Genomic DNA, 22,741 nt, shown 5'->3' with positions numbered 1-22,741 from the left:
GTTAAATACATAATAAAATTTCGAAAAATTTCATGGCAATGTGGCCGAATGGTATAACACTTGGCCTGGTACTCAGTGGACCAGGGTTCGAGACCAGCTATGTCCAACATTTTCAACTTAAAGAGCGCGTCAACCAAGATTCGAACCCGAGTCTCCTGAACTCAAGGCAAAAGCTTTAACCATTCGGCCACCTCAGACACAATGAGGTTTCCTCGCTTCTTTGTACTTAGGTGTTACCTTAGACTTTTCACGTCAATGTTTGGATACTTAAACTATCAATACGAACAGATCAGTTGACATTTCCAAGCAAGCTCTGGTCGAACGGTTAACGCCAGTGCCTCCGAAACCTAAGAGCCATGGTTCGAGACTCGACCCTACCTAAGTATTATACTCTTTCATTTTCCCCTTGCTTCCGCAGACGGCTACTTTTATTTTTTCTTTCCGTTTGCTTGTTAATGACGTCATCACAAAATTACTATATAAGACGTCACAAACGCGACAATCGTTCTCTTGCTCATTTCTGACAGCGTCACGTCGTGCTGCTCCACGGCTGCGCAGCACGCTTTTACACATGCTACGTTGCAAAGGTAAGTCTTCACTATTCCTTAGCCTTTTAAAACTAACTGCTTTTGCTCTCTTTCAGCGTCAACTCGCACTTTGGACGTGCGTACACCTTGCTACCATGCTAGCTAAAAAGCGAGCGTTGGCAGAAAACTTCTCCGACCTTAAATTGCACCAAACGCAATTTTGCTGCCCAAGGTAAGACAAAACGTTTGCAGAAATTCACAACAGAATCTAATCAAATTGTCTAATATCTGTCTACAGGTGCGACTCCTCAACACGAGCCTCAAGTAACCTACTTTCTGTTCGAATAATGTGGATTTAATCGACTGCATCTAATTGTCCATTTCTGTCCACAGGTCTGCATCTGCAACAGAAGACCCAGATTGACTGCAAAAAGGCAAAATTCACGTTTTTATTTGAAGGACAATTGACTAAAGTATTTCAATTTTTGTTTTTTTTTTTGTCTGCAGGTTTCAAAATGGCCGGCTTGCAGTCCTGAGAGCCCCGACTTCATGAGACCTTTGCAAGTCTACTCTTGCTATCAAACCAGCTCGTATGACTGGGAATTTAACACTATGTATGTTGAATTTAACGTTACCTTGTCTTTCAGGCCAAGAAACTGCGGTTGGAGAGAAGTCCAGAGCTTCCCCTGCCTTCATTTTTCATCGGTGAAACACGTGCTCACTTTCATACATGAACAATTGTTTGGTTAGATTTATTTCAGGGTGTGCATTCTCTTCCCGTTTTGTCCACCAGGTGGAGCCAAAGGACCTGGTACCTGCCTGCTGCAAGGATCGAAGTCAAAGCGCCAGGTTTAAAACCATTGCAATGACAAATCAAAGTGCTTGACCAGTTTGTTGTTTCAGGTGGTGCTGGTCCAGGCAGTCTGGAAACAAGGAGTCATGATCTTCCAGTCCTGGCAGGTGACTAAACTTTGCAAATGTGGCTTGGTAAGTAGACTAACCTGCTCTTTCTTTGTCTCAATGCAGTGCAGCTTCCAGTAAGAGTGCCGCAAAGACCCTTCACCAGCTAGGCCAAGAAAGTCTCCAAAACCATGCCAAAGGTTTCAAGGCTGTTTCCATTTTCAGTGTTGCAAATCAACTTGCTTGACTGCTTCCGCATTTGTGTGCAGGTGTCGGTCCAGGAGAGGATCTGCAACATTTCAAGACCTTGGCCTGATGTTTGTCATCTAATAAACGTCTACAGCAGAAGGTTCCTGTCTACAGTTAAAAATAAAAATGGTTAACTTAAATTGAGTCCGTGTCAATGTTCCTTTTCTTTACAGGCAGAAGTGGCAAATCCTGGTACAGAAAGTGAAAAGCCTGCCACAGTTTGTGAGCACGTTCATCTGCCAGTGGAGCACCTGGGGCTCAAGCCAAACTATAGCAGGCGAGTCACTTTCTGGACTTGGATTTTCCCCCTGTGGTTGTTGCAGGTGAAATGAAACATTCCTGGTATGCTACTCGCTAAAAGCTTCAAGTCTATCTTTTTGGCAGGGGTACCTTCTTGCTGCCTGGAGAGCCCTCTGCTGGTAAGAGAAGGAAAGTACATTTCATTTCAGCCACCATGTTCCAAAATTTGAATGATTGTTTTTGTGTCCAGGGTGGTGCACTATCAAGTACCTGCTTGCAGCGGTGGCCAAGGATCAGATCACAGCAGCATGCACGCAACACATTAGTTTTTGTTGCGTCCTTGCCTCCAAGTCAACCTGAGAAGTGGACAATATTTGCACTTAAGGTAATATGCTAATCACTGCACAGTCCCCATGACAACTTTGTTCCTATATATTTTTTTTTCTGACAGGTCGCAAGGAACAAGAGTGGCGTTCTGGTCATGCAGCTCTCAATACTTGATGCCATGAACAACAAATCTTTCCCACTGGTAAGTTTCATGCTAAACTTTTTTCCTATACTAAACGCTGACTTTAATTTAGGCTTACAGGTTTCTTTTTGTCTTACCTCCAGGCGCAGACTCCTCGTCCCACTGGCTGACCCCTTCACCACTCGTCCCACTGGCCGACCACTTCACCACTCGTCCCACTGGCCGACCACTTCACCACTTGGCACCGAGCAGACTACCATCCAACTGTTTTGTGATTGAATGTTTACTCTGCAAAAGAAATAAAGTTTGATTACAAAGAACACTTGAACTCTTAACTCTTTATTCTCATCTTTAAAAATATCTTGATTAAAAAAAAAAAAACCTAAAAAATTTTTCCGATTTTATTTTTCCCATTTTTTTTTTTTCCGGAATTTTTTCCAGGATTTTTTTTCAGAACTTTTTTTCCCCCATATTTTATGAAATGAGGCGGGTCAGAGCTGGAATACTGCTTCATGATTGGCTGAGGGCTCAGAAAGTGGGTGGAGCAATGAGAATAAAGGTCAGCCATTGGTCGAAAAGTGGGCGTGGTTATGCAAATGAGAAGACTAGCGATTGGTGGAATATAAAGTGGGCGTGGTCTCATTAATTTGAAGCAATCTGATTGGTCAGAATGGCAAATACTGCTTTCTGATTGGCTGTTGGAAAAGTGGGCGTGGTTATGCAAATTTAATGCAAATTCTTCCTGCGCTGTGATTGGTCAGACTGAATTTGGGTAGAAGTAGGAGGCGGGGAAAGTGACACTTAGGTTTTTTAAGGCCGTTTTCAGTCTTAAGGTGAGCGTTGTCCTTGTGTCACTGCCATGGACATGGGTTTTTGACTGTTACTCTCCATCTCACATGACTCAAAGTGACAGGAGTCCTGTGAAATGGGAGAGCAACGGTCAAAAACCCACGTCCATGGCAGTGACAGAAGGACAACACTCACCTCAAGACTGAAGACTGCCTTTGAAAACCCAAGTGCCACTGCAGCAACCACCAAGTATGTACATTTTCCAATGAGTGAAGCAAATTTGCTCATAAAAACACTAAGACTTGCACACTTCACTGGTTTCTTTTATATCAAACAAATTGTTTTAGGTTCATTACCTGACATGGCGGAAGAAACCGCCAAAACATGTCAGGTAATGAACCTAAAACAATTTGTTTGATATAAAAGAAACCAGTGAAGTGATTAAAAAAAGGAAAAACAAGATGAACTTAGTACAATTATTAAGACTTGCATTCCAGTTGTTTAATTTATATGACAGAAAAGCAGTTTGAAAACATTTGAGAAGTCAATGTTTGTGTGAGACTAATATAGTTGCACTCAAACATTGGCATTGACAGGACTTGCATGGAAGCAGCTTAAGTGTTTGATGAGCTCAGGTGAGATGTCACTTACTTCTGATGACACGATTGCCACTAGGGGGAAGGTGAGCACATTGAAACCGCTGACATCTCTCACCGGGACAAAAACTAAGTGCCGGCTACTGCATAACATCACACACTTTTGGATGTGTGTTTCAATGACACTGATGCAAACCAAATTAGTTGACTACAAATCAAATATATATTTCTGACTAACCTGGTTTGCATAAATGTCATTAAAAACACATCTAGAGGCGTTTGATGTTTAAGCTGTGCAGTAGCACAGTGGCACTTAGTTTTTGGCCCAGTGAGAAATGTCAGACGTTTGCATGTGCTCACCTTCCCCCTGGTGGCAGGCATTAGAAGTGACATGCAATGAGCACCTCAACCAAGGTTTCAAAGTCCTCAAAATAAAAAGACTCGTTTTAGGTGCCAAATGTTCTTTTTATTAATCTATTTCCTTGGCAGATTTAATGATACACTCTCCTATTTTTAAACACTTTATTTAACATCGAATATCACAAACTATGAAATGCCCGAAACAGTAACAGAATACTGAACTATAGAAAATTAGCGCCCTCTGCGGGAAACATGTTGTACTGCACCCACCCCACATAATGTCTTTTGACTATAACTTCTGAAACTAATGGCCCATCTGCTGTTACCCACTACCTAATTCACCTGGAAACCGTCAAATAACTCAAAGCACGCATTAAATTATCCTTACAAAATAATATTACGTCTCATTTGACTTGTTGATGATCTTCTCAAGTCACCGAAGGGATAATACTAAATATAAAAAAAGAAGGAAACACAGCATGCAGTACCTTTCGAAAATATGTTGGTGTCTAGATGTTCAGATAGACGACCAGCAGCCGACGTGGAGCCTCAACTCTTGTAGTTTGGACATCAGCTTTAGCGTGGAAAACATACAAAACAAACATGGAGGTCGAACGCTTTTTCCTAATTAACGTTTGATCGACAGCTGAGTGGGAGTTGTGGGCGGGCTCGCTGACAAGCCACCTTTGTTGTTGTTCTACGATAGCTAGCTAGCTAGCGAGCAACAAAGTGAGTACATTAAGATTTTTTTATTCGCCATGTTTGAGCGTGCCAAACAAGGAATTTGACTTCGATGCAGCACAGCCTCTGTTCAACATTTAGGTGACTAACAACATGTATGAAAAATGACAAATATTCTCAAACATCACCTGATTTTAAACTTCCAGGAGGCCAAGGAAAAACTCAAAACACCAACTGGGGGAAATGAGAAACTACAAAAAAACAAGAGAAAAACAACAAAAACAGTTTATAATCCAGAGGATTAAGAGTAGTCGCCTTCATTTTCCTCTTTTTGGTAATTAGACGTTTGCATGTGCTCACCTTCCCCCTGGTGGCAGGCACTGTGTGCCATTAGAAGTGACAATGAGCACCTCAACCAAGGTTTCAAAGTCTAAGACTCAGTTTATGGGCCAAATGTTCTTTTTGTTAAACAATTTCCTTGACAGCTTTGATGATACATTCTCTTATTTTTAAGACTTTACTTAACATCGAATATCACAAACTATGAAAGGACCGAAACAGTAACAGAAAACTCAACTATAGAGCATTAGCGCCCTCTGCGGGAAACATGTTGTACTGCACCTACCCCACATAATGTCTTTTGACCACAACTTCTGAAACTAATGGCCCATCTACCTAATTCACCTGGAAACCGTCAAATAACTCAAAGCACGCATTAAATTATCTTTACAAAATAATATTGCGTCTCATTTGACTTGATTATCCGAAGGGATAATACTCAATATAAAAAAAGAAGGAAACACAACATGCAGTACCTTTCGAAAATATGTTGGCGTCTAGATCAGTGCTTCTTAACCTGGGTTCGATCGATCCCTAGGGCAGTGTTTCCCAACCACTGTGCCGATGTTCAGCTGTGCCGTGGGATTGTCCAATATTAATTACGGAGCGCATTGTAAACAGGATCGCCAAACCACTGGTAAGTTCGCGCAAGGCCTGGTCAGCCACTTGTTAATCGTGCATGCGTGGAGAATGGGAGAATCTTGAGATTTCATGTTGTCGGTCTGATTGTATTGCATCGGTACATATTCAGTTTATGTGTGTGTTCCTGTGTGCTTTTGCACCGTTAGCAAAAGACACCATGACGGATGTGATGCGTTTGCGGTCCGATGGAAATCAGAGCATGCAGTGCAACCAGAGAACCTGGATTGTTAATTTTTCACCAACATAAAATACACAGTCAAGTCGAGACACCTCGACTGTGATAGCCACTCAGCTGCTGTCAGAACAGCAGAGCGTCTTTAGAAATGACATTGTTCTTATTGTCGTAATATTTATAGCGCTAGTCTACAACAGTAAACAAAGTCATGTTGATTCTTTTGGATTTTAATCACAATCACTTTCAATTGTTTATTCCTTACACAGAGAAGATAGAAGGGCCAGTTCTCCGTGACCAGGGAGAGCTGAAGGGATGACCTTTTAGAGGAAACAAGCAGACTGAGACTCAAACTGCAGCTGTTACCCAAAGCCGTGACATCAGCTTCTTGTCAGGTATAATAGCTACGGGCCTGACAAAAGAAGGGGCTGGCTCTGGCTGGCTCGCTCTCGCGCTTTTTAACATCCATGCCTTGGGGCTCAACTTCTTGGAAAGACTTCACTCTGACATCGGTTGAATAAAATATTTTCCCAATCAGCCGTGTGTCCCTGAAGTGTTCATTTGTCTGGAACCACCCACCCACCACCGAGTGTTTTTGGAGACCAGCGAAGAAACAAAAACATTACACCGCAATGGGCTGCATGGAAAAATACAATTCACTCGTATACGTACCTTTAGGTGCTTTGAATGACCACCAAAAAGAAATTCCAAATTTCTGTGCCACAGTGGACTAATGGAATAATATTGGTCAGGAGTACAGGAGAGGCGGGTTCGAGTACCGCTCCGTGTAACATTTGGAAATTATACGGAATAATGTGCAAGACTCGACAGAATACGAGGCAAAGAGTTCTGCTCTGTAATATATTTATTTACATGTGTATATACTTACACAAAGCCATGTGTGAGATTCGAACTCGGTTCTCCAGAACGCAAGGCAAAAGCTTTAACCACAAGACCATCACTGGATCTTAGAATGCAGCAGCAACTTTCTGTATTTGTAGATCAGTCGATCTATGCACGTTAAATACATAAATATTTTTCGAAATTTTCATGGCAATGTGGCCGAATGGTATAACACTTGGCCTGGTACTCGGTCGACCAGGGTTCGAGACCAGCTCTGTCTAACATTTCCAAATTAAAGAAGGTGATGGCCAAGATTCGAACCCAGATCGCCGGAACCAAAGGCAAGAGCTTTAACCACCAGACCATCGGTGTATCTTACAATATCGTGGCAGTTGTTCTGTATTTGTAGATCAGTACTGCCATGAACGTTAAATACATAATAAAAATTCGAAAATTTCATGGCAATGTGGCCGAATGGTATAACACTTGGCCTGGTACTCAGTGGACCAGGGTTCGAGACCAGCTATGTCCAACATTTTCAACTTAAAGAGCGCGTCAACCAAGATTCGAACCCGATTCTCCTGAACTCAAGGCAAAAGCTTTAACCATTCGGTCACCTTAGACACAATTGTTCTTCCTCGCTTCTTTGTACTTAGGTGTTACCTTAGACTTTTCACGTCAAAGTTTGGGTACTTAAACTATCAATACGAACAAATCTGCTGATGTTTCCAAGCAAGCTCTGGTCGAATGGTTAACGCCAGTGCCTCCGAAACCTGAGAACTGTGGTTCGAGACTCGACCCTACCTAAGTGTTATACTTTAAGATTTTCCCCTTGCTTCCGCAGACGGCTACTTTTTTCTTTTTCTTTCCTTTTGCTTGTTAATGACGTCATCACAAAATTACTATATAAGACGTCACAAACGCGACAATCGTTCTCTTGCTCATTTCTGACAGCGTCACGTCGTGCTGCTCCACCGGCTGCGCAGCACGCTTTTACACAACATGCTGCGTTTCAAAGGTAAGTCTTCACAATTCCTTAACCTTTTAAAACTAACTGCTTTTGCTCTCTTTCAGCGTCAACTCGCACTTTGGACGTGCCTTGCTACCATGCAAGCTAAAAAGCGAGCGTTGGCAGGAAACTTCTCCGACCTTAAATTGCATCAAACGCAGTTTTGCTGCCCAAGGTAAGACAAAACGTTTGCAGAAATTCACAACAGAATCTAATCAAATGGTCTAATATCTGTCTACAGGTGCGACTCTTCAACACGAGCCTCAAGTAACCTACTTTCTGTTTGAATAATGTGGATTTAATTGACTGCATCTAATTGTCCATTTCTGTCCACAGGTCTGCATCTGCAACAGAAGACCCAGATTGACTGCAAAAAGGCAAAAAACACGTTTTTATTTGAAGGACAATTGACTAAAGTATTTCAATATTTTTTTTTTTGTCTGCAGGTTTCAAAATGGCCGGCTTGCAGTCCTGAGAGCCCCGACTTCACGAGACGTTTGCAAGTCTACTCTTGCTATCAAAACATCCCGTATGATTGAGAATTTAACACTATGTATGTTAAAGTTAACATTACCTTGTCTTTCAGGCCAACAAACTGCGGTTGGAGAGAAGTCCAGAGCTTCCCCTGCCTTCATTCTTCATCGGTGAAACACGTGCTCACTTTCATACATGAACAATTGTTTGACGAATTTATTTCAGCGTGTGCATTCTCTTCCCGTTTTGTCCACCAGGTGGAGCCAAAGGACCTGGTACCTGTCCGCTGCATGGATCGAAGTCAAAGCGCCAGGTTTGAAACTATTGCAATGACAAATTTGACAAATTTAAGTGCTTGACCAGTTTGTTGTTTCAGGTGGTGCTGGTCCAGGCAGTCAGGAAACAAGGAGTCATGATCTTCCAGTCCTGGCAGGTGACTAAACTTTGCAAATGTGGCTTGGTAAGGAGACTAACCTGCTTTTTCTTTGTCTCAATGCAGTGCAGCTTCCAGTAAGAGTGCTGCAAAGACCCTTCACCAGCTAGGCCAAGAAATTCTCCAAAACCATGCCAAAGGTTTCAAGGCTGTTTCCGTTTTCAGTGTTTCAAATCAACTTGCTTGACTGCTTCCACATTTGTGTGCAGGTGTCAGTCCAGGAGAGGATTTGCAACATTTCAAGAGCTTGGCCTGATGTTCCTCATCTAATAAACGTCTTCAGCAGAAGGTTCCTGTCTACAGTTAAAAATAAAAATGGTAACCTTAAATTGAGTCCGTGTCAATGTTCCTTTTCTTTACAGGACGAAGTGGCAAATCCTGGTCCAGAAAGTGAAAAACCTGCCAGTCTGAGTCGATTCTGTGAGCGCCTTCACCTGCCAGTGGAGTAGAAGCACCTGTGGCTCAAGCCAAACTGTAGCATGCGAATCACTTTCTGGACTTAGATTTTCCCCCTGTGGTTGTTGCAGGTGAAATGAGACATTCCTGGTATGCTACTTGCTAAAAGCTTCAAGTCGACATCTTTTTGGCGAGGGTACCTTGTTGCGTGGAGAGCCCTCTGCTGGTAAGAGAAGGAAAGTACATTTCATTTCAGCCACCATGTTCCACAATTTGAATGATTGTTACAGGTTTCTTTGTCTTACCTCCAGGCGCAGACTCCTCGTCCCACTGGCTGACCACTTCCCCACTCGTCCCACTGGCTGACCACTTCACCACTCGTCCCACTGGCTGACGACTTCACCACTCGTCCCACTGGCTGACGACTTCACCACTCGTCCCACTGGCTGACGACTTCACCACTCGTCCCACTGGCTGACCACTTCACCACTCGTCCCACTGGCTGACCACTTCACCACTCGTCCCACTGGCTGACCACTTCACACTTGGCACCGAGCAGACTACCATCCAACTTCTAACTGTTTTGTGATTGAATGTTTACTCTGCAAAAGAAATAAAGTTTGATTACAAAGAACACTTGAACTCTTAACTCTTTATTCTCAACTTTAAAAATATCTTCATTATAAAAACCTAAAATTTCATTCAAATTTTATTTTTATTTTTCCAATTTTTTTTTTTCTGGAATTTTTCCAGAATTTTTTTTTCTGGTATTTTTCTGAATTTTTTCCCCATATTTTTTTAAAATGAGGCGGGGCAAAGCTGGAATACTGTTTCATGATTGGCTGAGGGCTCAGAAAGTGGGTGGGGCAATGAGAATGAAGGTCAGAGATTGGTTGGAAAAGTGGGCGTGGTTATGCAAATGAAAAGGCTTGTGATTGGTGGAATATAAAGTGGGCGTGGTCTCATTAATTTGAAGCAATCTGATTGGTCGGAATGGCAAATACTGCTTTCTGATTGGCTGCTGGGAAAGTGGGCGTGGTTATGCAAATATATGCAAATTTGTGCGGCGCTGGGATTGGTCAGACTAAATTTGGGTAGAAGTAGGAGGCGGGGAAAGTTACACTTAGGTTTTGTAAGGCAGTTTTCAGTCTTGAGGTGAGCGTTGTCCTTGTGTCACTGCCATGGACATGGGTTTTTGACTATTACTCTATATCTCACATGACTCAAAGTGACATGAGTCCTGTGAAATGGAGAGTAACAGTCAAAATACCATGTCCATGGCAGTGACAGAAGGACACCGCTCACCTCAAGACTGAAGACTGCCTTTGAAAACCTAACTGCCACTGCAGCAACCACCAGGCATGAACATTTTCCAATGAGTGAAGCAAATTTGCTCATAAAAACACAAAGACTTGCATTCCAGTTGATTGAATTATATGACAGAAAAGCAGTTTGAAAACATTTGAGCAGTCAATGTTTGTGTGAGACTAATATAGTTGCACTCAAACATTGGCATTGACAGGACTTGCATGGAAGCAGCTTAAGTGTTTGATGAGCTCAGGTGAAATGTTACTTACTTCTGATGACACGAGTGCCACTAGGGGGAAGGTGAGCACATGCAATCAGCTGACATCTCTCACTGGGACAAAAACTAAGTGCCAGCTACTGCATACCATCATCACACATTTTTGGATGTGTTTTTCAATGACACTGATGCAAACCAAGTTAGTTGAATACAAATCAAATTTATATTTCTGACTAACCTGGTTTGCATCAATTTTATTAAAAACACATCTAGAGGTGTTTGATGTTTAACTTGTGCAGTAGCACAGTGGCACTTAGTTTTTGGCCCAGTGAGCAATGACAGACGTTCTCATGTGCTCACCTTCCCCCTGGTGGCAGGCATTAGAAGTGACATGCAATGAGCACCTCAACCAAGGTTTCAAAGTCTAAGACTCAGCATCTCAACCAAGGATTCAAAGTCAAAGACTTATGGGCCAAATGTTCTTTTTGTTAAACAATTTCCTTGACAGCTTTAATGACACACTCTCTTATTTTTAACACTTTATTTAACATCGAATATCACAAACTATGAAAGGACCGAAACAGCAAGAGAATACTCAACTATAGAGCGTTGGCGCCCTCTGCGGGAAACATGTTGTACTGCACCCACTCCACACAATGCCATGTCTTGACCACAACTTCTGAAACTAATGGCCCATTTGCTGTTACCCACTACCTAATTCACGTGGAAACCGTCAAATAACTCAAAGCACGGATTGAATTATCTTTATAAAATAATATTACGTCTCAGACTTGTTCATGATCTTCTCTAGTCACCGAAGGGATACTACTCCATATAAAAAAAAAAGAAGGAAACACAACATGCAGTACCTTTCGAAAATATGTTGGCGTCTAGATGTTCTGATAGACGACCAGCAACCGACGTGGAGCCTCAACTCTTGTAGTTTGGACATCAGCTTTTGCGTGGAAAACATACAAAACAACATGGAGGTCAAACGCTTTTTAACTTATCAACGTTTGATCGACAGCTGAGTGGGAGTTGTGGGCGAGCTCGCTGACAAGCCACCTTTGTTGATATTGTTCTACGATAGCTAGCTAGCTAGCGAGCAACAAACAAACTCGAGGAGCTCGTGTCGTAATGATGCTCCTGCATATTGAATGAATGAATCTTTACTTCAAACATGACTTAAAGAATAAAAAACAATAAAAAACAAACAACAAAAAATATACATCACTGTTTGAAAAGGAGTAGGAAGAACCCTAAGCTTATCATGTCCTACCCCATAGGTCGGCAACCCGTGGCTCCTGAGCCTCCTTCTGTTGTGGTTTCCTGTGACTTTGGAAAATAATGAGTATTTTATAAAAATTAAATTTTATTTTAGTTTATTCATTTTAAAATATAATTCTGAATTTGAAGATTATGGTAAACTTCTAACATTAAAATTAAACGTTTTTAATATTTCTACCGCCCAAAATAAGCGTCACATCCGTCGATGTGCGACATTCGACTTCCTGGCGTCCCTACACGTCTGGCAACCGGCGTTTTCCCAGCACACTACCAGCGTGAGTTTTTGTGTGCGTGCATACGTGCGTGCATGCGTGTATGTGAAAACTAAAAGTGACATAAATACATAACTATATACTATTAAGTGAAGTAGTTCTTTTTATTTAATTCAGGAGGACAACTGGCTGCACACTCCAGTACACGCGATGGGACAGATTTTTTGGGTTTGCATTGTTCGTTCAGTGCTGGTGGATAATATTTGGATAAGTTTGGATTTTTATCTTATAAATAAGAGGACAGGTGACTGCAGGCTGTTTGCATTTTTTTATTCAGTGGGTTGGGTAAGTTTAGATTTTTATTTCTTAAATACGAGGACTCAAATAGACACCGGGTATTTTATTTGAAATTAAGCATCAACCAAGTGTAAAATGCTTTTTGTTACATGCAGAAATAAAATTCTGTGTTCTCTGCAGCAGTTCGTTGATTTCATTTTCATAAATGCAATAGTTTTTTGTACATAGCATAATATATACATGCATAAGATATATAATGATGTCAAAATGGGTTGTGGCTCCGGGTGCTTTCTTTTCATTGGGGGGCGGTCCCAAATGGCTCTGAATAAAAAAAGGTTGCCGACCCCTGTCCTACCCCTATCCATCAGTTATTTCCAAGTGAGTACATTAAGATTAAAGATTATAGAATTTTTATTCGCCATGTTTGAGCGTGCCAAACAAGGAATTTGACTTCGATACATCACAGCCTCTGTTCATCATTTAAGTGACTAACAACACTCAGGACATGTGTGAAAAATGACAAATATTCTCAAACATCCCCTGATTTTAAACTTCCAAAAAACTGCCCGTTTATGGGCCAAATGTTCCTTTCGTTAAACAATTTCCTTGACAGCTTTAATGATGCACTCTCCTATTTTTAACACTTTATTTAACATCGAATATCACAAACTATGAAAGGACCGAAACAGTAATGGAATACGCAACTATAGAGCATTAGCGCCCTCTGCGGGAAACATGTTGTACTGCACCCTCCCCACATAATGTCTTTTGACCACAACTTCTGAAACTAATGGCCCATCTACCTAATTCACCTGGAAACCGTGAAATAACTCAAAGCACGCATTAAATTATCTTTACAAAATAATATTACGTCTCATTTGACTTGTTGTATGATCTTCTCTAGTCTTCGAAGGGATAATACTCCATATAAAAAAAGAAAGAAACACAACATGCAGTACCTTTCGAAAATATGTTGGCGTCTAGATCAGTGGTTCTCAACCTGGGTTCGATCAAACCCTACGGGTTCGGTGAGTCGGCTTCAGGGGTTCGGCAGAGCTGGGATGTCAATACTACCAGGTTTCTCTGTAATCGTTCGCAAATAAGTCACGCCCTTCTCCTCAAATCTAGCCACCAATAGTAGTCACAAAGTCCAGGAGTGACATGAGCGGTCTCAGTTGAGCACTTGATACCAAGCACTTTCCCCGATTGCATTTGTTTATTTCTTCATTGAAGGGCTGCATGGAAATACAATTCACTCGTATACCTTTAGGTGCTTTGAATGACCACCCAAAAGAAATTCGAAATTTCTGTGCCACAGTGGCCGAATGGAATAATATTGGTCGGGAGGACAGGAGAGGCGGGTGCGAGTCCCGCTCCGTGTAACATTTGGAAATTATACGGAATAATGTGCAAGACTCGACAGAATACGAAAGAGATCTGCTCTGTAATTTATTTATTTATGTGTATATACTTACACAAAGCCATGTGTGAGATTCGAACTCGGTTCTCCAGAACGCAAGGCAAAAGGTTTAACCACAAGACCATCAGTGGATCTTAGAATGATGCAGCAATTTGCTGTATTTGTAGATCAGTCGATCTGTGAACGTTAAATACATAAATATTTTTCGAAATTTTCATGGCAATGTGGCCGAATGGTATAACACTTGGACTGGTACTCGGTCGACCAGGGTTCGAGACCAGCTCTGTCTAACATTTACAAACTAAAGAAAGCGATGGCCAAGATTCGAACTCAGATCGCCGGAACCAAAGGTAAGAGATTTAACCACCAGACCATCGGTGGATCTTAAAATGAACCAGCATTTTTATATATTTGTAGACCAGTCGACCTGTTCACCTTAAATACATAAATATTTTTCGAAATTTTCATGGCAATGTGGCCGAATGGTATAACACTTGGCCTGGTACTCAGTCGACCAGGGTTCGAAACCAGCTATGTCCAACATTTTCAACTTAAAGAGCGCGTCAACCAAGATTCGAACCCGAGTCTCCTGAACTCAAGGCAAAAGCTTTATCTATTCGGCCACCTCAGACACAATTATGCTTCCTCGCTTCTTTGTACTTAGGTGTTACTTTACACTTTTCATGTCAATGTTTGGGTACTTAGACTATCAATACGACAAAATCTGCTGACGTCTCCAAGCAAGCACTGGTTGAATGGTTAACGCCAGTGCCTCCGAAACCAAAGAACAATGGTTCGAGACCCGACCCTACCTAAGTGTTGCAGTTTGTCATTTTCCCCATGCTTCCGTAGACGGCTAATTTTTTTTTTTTCCTTTTGCTTTTTAATGACGTCATCACAAAATTACTATATAAGACGTCACAAACGCGACAAACGTTCTCTTGCTCATTTCTGACAGCGTCACGTCGTGCTGCTCCACGGCTGCGCAGCACGCTTTTACACATGCTACGTTGCAAAGGTAAGTCTTCACTATTCCTTAGCCTTTTAAAACTAACTGCTTTTGCTCTCTTTCAGCGTCAACTCGCACTTTGGACGTGCGTACACCTTGCTACCATGCTAGCTAAAAAGCGAGCGTTGGCAGAAAACTTCTCCGACCGTAAATTGCATCAAACGCAGTTTTACTGCCCAAGGTAAGACAAAACGTTTGCATAATTCACAACAGAATCTAATCAAATTGTCTGTCTACAGGTGCGACTCTTCAAAACGAGCCTCAAGTAACCTTTCTGTTCGAATAATGTGGATTTAATCAACTGCATCTAATTGTCCATTTCTGTCCACAGGTCTGCATCTGCAACAGAAGACCCAGATTGACTGCAGAAAGGCAAAAAACACGTTTTTATTTGAAGGACAATTGACTAAAGTACTTTTATTTTATTTTTTTTGTCTGCAGGTTTCAAAATGGCTGGCTTGCAGTCCTGAGAGCCCCGACTTCACGAGCGGTTTGCAAGTCTACTCTTGCTATCAAACCATCTCGTATGATTGAGAATTTAACACTATATATGTTAACTTTAACATTACCTTGTCTTTCAGGCCAACAAACTGCGGTTGGAGAGAAGTCCAGAGCTGTTCCTGCCTGTGTTCTTCATTGGTGAAAAACATGCACACTCATACATGAACAATTGTTTGGTTAGATTTATTTCAGGGTGTGCATTCTCTTCCCGTTTTGTCCACCAGGGGGAGCCAAATGACCTGGTACCTGTCCCCTACATGGATTGAAGTCAAAGCGCCAGGTTTGAAACTATTGTAATGACAAATTTGACAAATCAAAGTGCTTGACCAGTTTGTTGTTTCAGGTGGTGCTGGTCCAGGCATTCAGGAAACAAGGAGTCATGATCTTCCAGTCCTGGTAGGTGACTAAACTTTGCAAATGTGGCATGGTAAGAACACTAACCTGCTTTTTCTTTGTCTCAATGCAGTGCAGCTTCCAGTAAGAGTGCTAAGACCCTCCACCTGCTGGGCCAAGAAATTCTCCAAAACCATGCCAAAGGTTTCAAGGCTGTTTCCATTTTCAGTGTTGCAAATCAACTTGCTTGACTGTTTCCGCATTTGTGTGCAGGTGTCAGTCCAGGAGAGGACCTGCAACATTTCAAGAGCTTGGCCTGATGTTTCTCATCTAATATATGTCTTCAACAGAAGGTTCCTGTCTACAGTTAAAAATAAAAATGGTAACCTTAAATTGAGTCTGTGTCAATGTTTCTTTTCTTTACAGGCAGAAGTGGCAAATCCTGGTCCAGAAAGTGAAAAACCTGCCAGTTTGATCTCATTCACCTGCCAGTGGAGTAGAAGCATCTGTGGCTCAAGCCAAACTGTAGCAGGAGTGTCACTTTCTGGACTTGGATTTTCCCCCTGTGGTTGTTGCAGGTGAAATGAGACATTCCTGGTATGCTACTTGCTAAAAGCTTCAAGTCGACATCTTTTTGGCGGGGGTACCTTCTTGCTGCCTGGAGAGCCCTCTGCTGGTAAGAGAAGGAAAGTACATTTCATCTCATCCACCATGTTCCAAAATTTGAATGAATGTTCTTTTTGTGTCCAGGGTGGTGCACTATCAAGTACCTGCTTGTAGCGGTGGCCATGGATCAAAGCACAGCAGCATGCTGGCAACACATCAGTTTTTGTTGCGTCCTTGCCTCAAAGTTAACCTGAGAAGTGGACAATATTTGCACTTAAGGTAATATGCTCATCACTGCACAGTCCCCATGACAACTTTGTTCCTATATATATTTTCTGACAGGTCGCAAGGAACAAGAGCAGCTTCCTGGTCATGCAGCTCTCAATACTTGATCACATGAACAACAAATCTTTCCCACTGGTAAGTTTCATGCTAAACTTTTTCCTGACTTTACTTTAGGCTTACAGGTTTCTTTTTGTCTTACCTCCAGGCGCAGACTCCTCGTCCCACTGGCTGACCACTTCACCACTTGTCCCACTGACCGACCACTTCACCATTCGTCCCACTGGCCGACCACTTCACCACTCGTCCCACTGGCCAACCACTTCACCACTTGGCACCGAGCAGACTACCATGCAACTTCTAACTGTTTTGTGATTGAATGTTTACTCTGCAAAAGAAATAAAGTTTGATTACAAAGAACACTTCAACTCTTAACTCTTTATTCTCAACTTTAAGAATATCTTAAAAAAAAAAACCAAAAACCTAAAAAATTTTTCCGATTCTATTTTTCCGTTTTTTTTTTTTTACCGGAATTTTTTCCAGAATTTTTTTCCCCATATTTTTTTAAATGAGGCGGGTCAAAGCTGGAATACTGCTTCATGATTGGCTGAGGGCTAAGAAAGAGGGTGGAGCAATGAGAATGAAGGTCAGAGATTGGTCAAAAAGTGGGCGTGGTTATGCAAAGGCAGAGCGATGTGATTGGTGGAATATAAAGTAGGCGTGGTCTCATTAATTTGAAGCAATCTGATTGGTCAGAATGGCAAATACTGCTTTTCGATTGGCTGTTGGGAAAGTGGGCGTGGTTATGCAAATATATGCTGCGCTGTGATTGGTCAGACTGAATTTGGTAGAAGTAGGAGGCGGGGAAAGTGACACTTAGGTTTTTTAAGGCAGTTTTCAGTCTTGAGGTGAGCGTTGTCCTTGTGTTACTGCCATGGACATGAGTTTTTGACTGTTACTCTCCATCTCACATGACTCAAAGTGACAGGAGTCCTGTGAAATGGAGAGTAACAGTCAAAAACCCATGTCCATGGCAGTGACAGAAGGACAACACTCACCTCAAGACTGAAGACTGCCTTTGAAAACCTAAGTGCCACTTCAGCAACCACCAAGCATGAACATTTTCCAATGAGTGAATCAAATCTGCTCATAAAAACACTAAGACTTTCATTCCAGTTGATTGATTTATATGACAGAAAAGCAGTTTGAAAACATTTGAGCAGTCAATGTTTGTGTGAGACTAATATAAATTCACACAAACATTGGCATTGACAGGCCTTGCATGGAAGCAGCAGTGTTTGATGAGCTCAGGTGAGATGTCACTTACTTCTGATGACCACTAGGGGGAAGGTGAGCACATTGAAACAGCTGACATCTCTCACTGGGACAAAAACTAAGTGCCAGCTACTGCATAACGTCATCAAACACTTTTGGATGTGTTTTTCAATGACACTGATACAAACCAAGTTAGTTGAATACAAATCAAATGTATATTCCTGACTAACCTGGTTTGCATCAATTTAATTAAAAACACATCTAGAGGTATTTGATGTTTAACTTGTGCAGTAGCTGGCACTTAGTTTTTGGCCCAGTGAGCGATGTCAGACGTTCTCATGTGCTCACCTTCCCCCTGGTGGCCATTAGAAGTGACATGCAATGAGCACCTCAACCAAGGTTTCAAAGTCTAAGACTCAGCATCTCAACCAAGGATTCAAAGTCAAAGACTCAGTTTATGGGCCAAATGTTCTTTTTGCTAACAATTTCCTTGACAGCTTTAATGACACACTCTTATTTTGAACACTTTATTTAACATCGAATATCACAAACTATGAAAGGACCGAAACAGCAAGAGAATACTCAACTATAGAGCATTAGCGCCTTCTGCGGGATACATGTTGTACTGCACCCACCCCACATAATGTCTTTTGACCACAAATTCTGAAACTAATGGCCCATCTGCTGTTACCCACTACCTAATTCACGTGGAAACCGTCAAATAACTCAAAGCACGGATTAAATTATCTTTACAAAATAATATTAGTTTGATATAAAAGAAACCAGTGAAGTGATTAAAAAAAGGAAAAACAAGATGAACTTAGTACAATTACTAAGACTTGCATTCCAGTTGTTTAATTTATATGACAGAAAAGCAGTTTGAAAACATTTGAGAAGTCACTGTTTGTGTGAGACTAATATAGTTGCACACAAAGATTGGCATTGACAGGCCTTGCATGGAAGCAGCAGTGTTTGATGAGCTCAGGTGAGATGTCACTTACTACTGAGGACCACTAGGGGGAAGGTGAGCACATGCAAACAGCTGACATCTCTCACCGGGACAAAAACTAAGTGCCAGCTACTGCATAACATCATCACACACTTTTGGATGTGTTTTTCAATGACACTGATGCAAACCAAGTTAGTTGAATACAAATCAAATGTATATTTCTGACTAACCTGGTTTGCATCAATTTAATTAAAAACACATCTAGAGGTGTTTGATGTTTAACTTGTGCAGTAGCTGGCACTTAGTTTTTGGCCCAGTGAGCGATGTCAGACGTTTGCATGTGCTCACCTTCCCCCTGGTGGCAGGCACTGTGTGCCATTAGAAGTGACATGCAATGAGCACCTCAACCAAGGTTTCAAAGTCCTCCAAATAAAAAGACTCGTTTTATGTGCCAAAAGTTCTTTTTATTAAACTATTTCTTTGACAGCTTTAATGATGCACTCTCCTATTTTTAACACTTTATTTAAGTCAAGTCAAGTCAAGTTTATTTGTATAGCCCTAAATCACAAACAGTCTCAAAGGGCTTCACATAGCCAAAATTGACAATTATTCTCAAAGCATCCCCTGATCATAACCACCCAAAAGGGCAAGGAAAAACTCAAAAAAACCCTGCCAGGGGAAAATGAGAAACATCGAATATCACAAACTATGAAAGGACCGAAACAGTAATGGAATACGCAACTATAGAGCATTATCGCCCTCTGCGGGAAACATGTTGTACTGCACCCCACCCCACATAATGTCTTTTGACCACAACTTCTAAAACTAATGGCCCATCTGCTGTTACCCACTACCTAATTCACGTGGAAACCGTCAAATAACTCAAAGCACGCATTAAATTTATCTTTACAAAATAATAGTACGTCTCATTTGACTTGTTGATGATCTTCTCTAGTCACCGAAGGGATACTACTCCCTATAAAAAAAGAAGGTAACACAACATGCAGTACCTTTCGAAAATATGTTGGCGTCTCGATGTTCTGATAGACGACCAGCAACCGACGTTGAGCCTCAACTCTTGTAGTTTGGAAATCAGCTTTAGCGTGGAAAACATACAAAACAAACATGGAGGTCGAACGCTTTTTCCTAATTAACGTTTGATCAACAGCTGAGTGGGACTTGTGGGCGGGGTCGCTGACAAGCCATCTTTGTTGATATTGTTCTACGATAGCTAGCACAGATGTTATACTCCCAGCTGGAGAGAGGTCCGCGAGCCCCGGGCAGGCAAAAGAAACGTTTTAAGGACAACCTCAAGACCAATCTCAAGAAATTCCAAATAACAGCTCAGGACTGGGAGCGCATCGCCTTGAACAGGAACTGGTGGAGGGCAGCGGTGCAAGGAGGTGCAGCACATCACGAAAAGGAATTCCGCCGTGTCGCAGAAACCAAACGACAACTCCGTAAGGAAAGACAAAAACAGGCTCCAGCACGACCACAACCCACCACTACTTTCCCCTGCCCACTCTGCACAAAAATATGTGGATCCCGGATCGGCCTCTACGCGGACCCACAAGTAGACGACCCTGAGAAAAAGACAGTCATACTCGTCCCGAGTGACCGCCGATGATGATGATGATGATGACGATAGCTAGCTAGCTAGCGAGCTACAAACAAACTCGAGGAGCTCGTGTCGTAATGATGCTCCTGCATATTGAATGAATGAATGAATGAATGAATGAATGAATGAATGAATGAATGAATGAATGAATGAATGAATATTTATTTCGAACATGATTTAAGAATAAAAAACAAACAACAATATACATCACTGTTCGAAAAGGAGTAGGAAGAAGCCTAAGCTTATCATGTCCTACCTCTCTCCATCACTTTGTTCCAAGTGAGTACATTAAGATTTAAGAATTTTTATTCGCCATGTTTGAGCGTGCCAAACAACGAATTTGACTTCGATACATCACAGCCTCTGTTCAACATTTAAGTGACTAACAACACTCAGGACATGTGTGAAAAATGACAAATATTCTCAAACATCCTCTGATTTTAAACTTCCAAAAAACTGCCCGTTTATGGGCCAAATGTTCTTTTTGTTAAAAATTTCCTTGACAGCTTTAATGATACACTCCCTTCTTTTTATCACTTTACTTAACATCGAATATCACAAACTATGAAAGGACCGAAACAGTAACAGAATACTCAACTATAGAGCATTAGCGCCCTCTGCGGGAAACATGTTGTACTGCACCCACCCCACATAATGTCTGTTGACCACAACTTCTGAAACTAATGGCCCATCTACCTAATTCACCTGGAAACCGTCAAATAACTCAAAGCACGCATTAAATTATCTTTACAAAATAATATTACGTCTCATTTGACTTGTTGATGATCTTCTCTAGTCACTGAAGGGATAATACTCAAGTTTATTTGTATAGCCCTAAATCACAAACAGTCTCAAAGGGCTTCACATAGCCAAAATTGACAATTATTCTCAAAGCATCCCCTGATCATAAGCTCCATATAAAAAAAGAAGGAAACACAACATGCAGTACCTTTCGAAAATATGTTGGCGTCTAGATCAGTGGTTCTTAACCTGGGTTCGATCGAAACCTAGGGGTTCGGTGAGTCGGCTTCAGGGGTTCGGCAGAGCTGGTATGTCATTGCCCCGCATCCGGGATTTTATTCGACAGTACCTTGTCAATAGAATTGCCACTCCGGTCTATTTCACTCTATACTACCAGGTTTCTCTGTAAATGTTCGCAAATAAGTCACGCCCTTCTCCTCATATATATCTAGCCACCAATAGTAGTCACAAAGTCCAGGAGGGACATGAGCAGTCTCAGTTGAGCACTTTCCCCGATTGCATTTGTTTATTTCTTCATTGAAGGGCTGCATGGAAATACAATTAGTTTGTAAACCTTTAGGTGCTTTGAATGACCACCTAAAAGAAATTCGAAATTTCTGTGCCACAGTGGTCGAGTGGAATAATATTGGTCTGGAGTACAGGAGAGGCGGGTTCGAGTCCCGCTCCGTGTAACATTTGGAAATGATACGGAATAACGTGCAAGACTCGACAGAATACGAGGCAAAGAGGCCTGCTCTGGAATATATTTATTTATATGTGTATATACTTACACAAAGCCATGTGTGAGATTCGAACTCGGTTCCCCAGAACGCAAGGCAAAAGCTTTAACCACAAGACCACCACTGGATCTTGAATTGACACGGTAATTTTATGTATTTGTAGATCAGTCGACCTTTTGACGTTAAATACATAAATATTTTTCGAAATTTTCATGGCAATGTGGCCGAATGGTATAACACTTGGGCTGGTGCTCGGTCGACCATGGTTCGAAACCAGCTCTGTCTAACATTTACAAATTAAAGAAAGCGATGGCCAAGATTCGAACCCAGATCGCCGGAACCAAAGGCAAGAGCTTTAACCACCACACCATCGGTGTATCTTACAATAACGTGGCAGTTGTTGTGTATTTGTAGACCAGTAGTGCCATAGAGGTTAAATACATAATAAAATTTCGAAAAATTTCATGGCAATGTGGCCGAATGGTATAACACTTGGCCTGGTACTCAGTCGACCAGGGTTCGAGACCAGCTATGTCCAACATTTTCAACTTAAAGAGCGCGTCAACCAAGATTCGAACCCGAGTCTCCTGAACTCAAGGCAAAAGCTTTAACCATTCGGCCACCTTAGACACAATCATTCTTCCTCGCTTCTTTGTACTTAGGTGTTACCTTGGACTTTTCACGTCAATGTTTGGGTACTTAAACTATCAATACGACAAAATCTGCTGATGTTTCCAAGCAAGCTCTGGTCGAATGGTTAACGCCAGTGCCTCCGAAACCTGAAAACTGTGGTTCGAGACTCGACCCTGCCTAAGTGTTACACTTTG

General features: G+C 41.7%; 2 long non-coding RNA genes across 3 annotated transcripts; one reads left to right on the top strand and one right to left on the bottom strand.

Moving 5' to 3' along the window:
- Window positions 1–483: 483 nt before the first annotated feature.
- Window positions 484–1,140, top strand: LOC137840973 (uncharacterized). Its single transcript, XR_011088221.1, has 5 exons — window positions 484–587; window positions 644–759; window positions 826–851; window positions 921–961; window positions 1,035–1,140. It is a non-coding gene; the product is annotated as an uncharacterized lncRNA (long non-coding RNA).
- A 173-nt stretch (window positions 1,141–1,313) lies between these two features.
- Window positions 1,314–21,496, bottom strand: LOC125982444 (uncharacterized). Of its 2 annotated transcripts, XR_011088222.1 has the most exons (9): window positions 21,383–21,496; window positions 19,826–19,911; window positions 16,794–16,979; window positions 16,474–16,559; window positions 13,400–16,376; window positions 11,514–11,599; window positions 9,425–9,721; window positions 8,765–9,342; window positions 1,314–1,450 (listed from the first exon to the last, which is right to left on the bottom strand). It is a non-coding gene; the product is annotated as an uncharacterized lncRNA (long non-coding RNA). The 2 variants fall into 2 exon arrangements; XR_011088223.1 differs by lacking the exons at window positions 13,400–16,376; window positions 16,474–16,559; window positions 16,794–16,979; window positions 19,826–19,911; window positions 21,383–21,496 and adding an exon at window positions 11,924–12,011.
- Between the last annotated feature and the right edge of the window lie 1,245 nt (window positions 21,497–22,741).

This window comes from Syngnathus scovelli, chromosome 15, assembly GCF_024217435.2.
Source record: "Syngnathus scovelli strain Florida chromosome 15, RoL_Ssco_1.2, whole genome shotgun sequence".
Taxonomy (NCBI): domain Eukaryota; kingdom Metazoa; phylum Chordata; class Actinopteri; order Syngnathiformes; family Syngnathidae; genus Syngnathus; species Syngnathus scovelli.
The sequence above is the reverse complement of the archived record's forward strand: the minus strand, read 5'-3'. Positions and strand labels throughout refer to the sequence as shown.